Raw genomic sequence first — 2,595 nt, 5'->3', positions numbered from 1 at the left:
GGGATGGATCCGAGACCTCCCCCCGCCCCCGCCCGGGGCTGGCGCGGGCAGCCTGGGTTACACAGAGCCCGCCGCCGGCATGGGGGCACGCGAGGGTGCAAGCTGGCTTGCACTCGCACACGTAACGCGGGGATACAAGTAGACATGCGTTGCATCAGCTGCCCAAGGAATGGGGGCGGTGGGCAGGCACTCCCTGCATGCACCCGCACAAACTCGGTGTTTGGGTGCAGCCACACGGAGTGGCTCCGTGGTCCTGCTCAAAGGCCCTGGAGATCCCAGCCCTTCTCTAGGGCTCCAAGGAGAAAACACTCTGGCGGGCACCAAGCACCGCCCTTTTACCAGCTGAAGGAAGTGAAATTTCCATAGATGGGCCAAAAAACAGTCTTTACTGCAAGGTAAATTAATATGAGACTGACTGTTTTCATTTCTCATTTGTGTTCCTCGAGACAGAGCTGTGGGCAGTTGCCTTCAGCCACCTCCCAGAGGCCGCCTTCAGCTGCTGCTTCTCCCCATTTCCCAAACAAAGCCTTTTCTCCCAACAGGGAGTTATTTGCTTCCACCCAGTTTTCCTTTCCCTTCCTCTGTCTGTTAAATCCATTGTCCTCCTCTGTCACACCTCTGAGCAGCATACAAGGCAGCACCCCTGGGGAAGAAACGCAAGAAGTCCTTGATTTGCTCAGAGAACCTCTAAATCCTTCAGGTACACATCTGGATTAGGTCAGCCATTAGGTTAAGTGTGCACAGTGGCCCTTAACTCACGTGTAAGGCTAAGAGTGCTCTGAAAATAATGGCATCACATTTGCAAGAAAGGCCAGGGAAGCAGAGCCACCTTTTTCCATTGGTTGTGTGGGGAGAACAGTGAATTAAAAAAAAAAAATTGAATGAAAAAATAACATCATCAGGAAAGTCGAGGTGCACTTTTAGGTTGTCTCAGCAGTGGTGCTGTGCCTTATCACTAGCTCTGTAAGGACATCTGAGGTTTCAGAGAATGGGGTGAGATTTGAAGATCTGTGCTGGGCTCTTCTTTGTGCTGCACATCCTTGCTTGCCTCGAAAGGGAGAGTGTCACTGCTTCAGAGCAGTGGCTCTCTGCAGTTCAGTGCTGCATAGCTCTGCCTTTAAAACTACAGCCTTTAATTAGCTTTTATCAGCCTCAGGGTGACAGCAGAAAAAGAGGGCATTCCTCAAGCCTCTCTTGGTCACACTTGTGTGCTCATGCGTGTGTGTTCTTGTGCGTCTGTCTTCATAAAACTTGTTCTCTTTTTTTTCGCTAGAAGTTAGCCAACAGCTTCAAAAGTTATTTGTGGAGACTGAGGGACGGACAGCCCTTCTTCAGAAACCAGGCTGAGGAATGGCATCATGCCCTCTTTGCTGTGAGCTCCTTTGCACTGAAGCTCTGATGAAACATCAGTGCCTTTTTTGTTTTTGTTTGTTTGTTTGTTTGTTTGAGTGGGTCTTTTTTCCCCCAAAGCTGATTTAGAGCTACATTGATTTTTTTTCCCCTTAATATTTAACAAGTGAAGTGCCTGCATGTGGCAACCTGACACAATCCCCTCTGGGTGGGAATGTGACTGCTGGATGAAGCACTGGAGGGGCAATGGGTGACCTGAATTCACAAGTTTTTGGCACTGAACTAGGAGGTGGCTCTGCACAAGCTATTTTCCACATTGCTCTCATTCTGTTGTGCATCCTCTTATAGGAAATAAGCTGAAGAACAGGCAAGACACCTGTAAAGTAATTTTTTGTTAATCCTAACTCTACTGCCACTATGTTTACGTAGGAAATGCTTGTGCAGAGATCTTTTCCCTATAGCCTTCCATAGGAGGCACAACCTGCACCTGCAGGAGCACCAGGTGCTGCTGTTAGGTATATATAAATGGAGAAAGTGAAAAAATGTGCTTCTCTGAGGAGTGCAGGGTGGATGAGTGCTGGGTGGATGACAGATGCTGTACATTGGCTGTCACTTAGCAACGCTGCTGGTGCGGGAAGTGGGTGCTGTGATGCTGGCAAGCCATTGTGGTGGTCAGAGAGCCAGTGGCACAGCCTACCTGTACCCAGGGTGTGCAGGAGGAGACTCTTTCTTCCAATACAGAATATGTTGGCTTGGCAGGAGGTGGGGTGGGGGACGTTTCCTATTTTTCCCCACTGTCTTACATCTGAGCACTTCTAGAGCATCAAACTGACTTTTGAAGATACCTCCTCAGGAAGGTCAGCCAGGGAATAGATTTCTCTCTTGCATCTGTTCAGAAGCTGAGCACTGGCCACAGATGCAACCAGCTCCACTGGCATTTTAGCATCTGTAATTCTGTCTGAGGTTACAGCTCAGCCATGCAGAATCAGTCTGTGTGGTTATGGTCTGAGCTGGGCTATGATGGGGGTGGGAGATGGAGACACTTGGTGTGACTCCCCACGAATGGCTTTTTTTCCCTTCCTTTCCAAGCTGGATTTAGCTTTTATCTGCTGTGAAAGGGAATATCTTTCTAGAATGCACAGCACATGCTCTCAGAGAATTACAAGTAAATCCATTAGATACTTTATGAATTATAAGGATTAAAAGGGATTTATTTAAGAAAAGTAGCATTTTTGACTTTTTTTT

This window comes from Meleagris gallopavo, chromosome 10, assembly GCF_000146605.3.
Source record: "Meleagris gallopavo isolate NT-WF06-2002-E0010 breed Aviagen turkey brand Nicholas breeding stock chromosome 10, Turkey_5.1, whole genome shotgun sequence".
NCBI lineage: Eukaryota > Metazoa > Chordata > Aves > Galliformes > Phasianidae > Meleagris > Meleagris gallopavo.
This window is presented reverse-complemented; position numbering follows the sequence as displayed.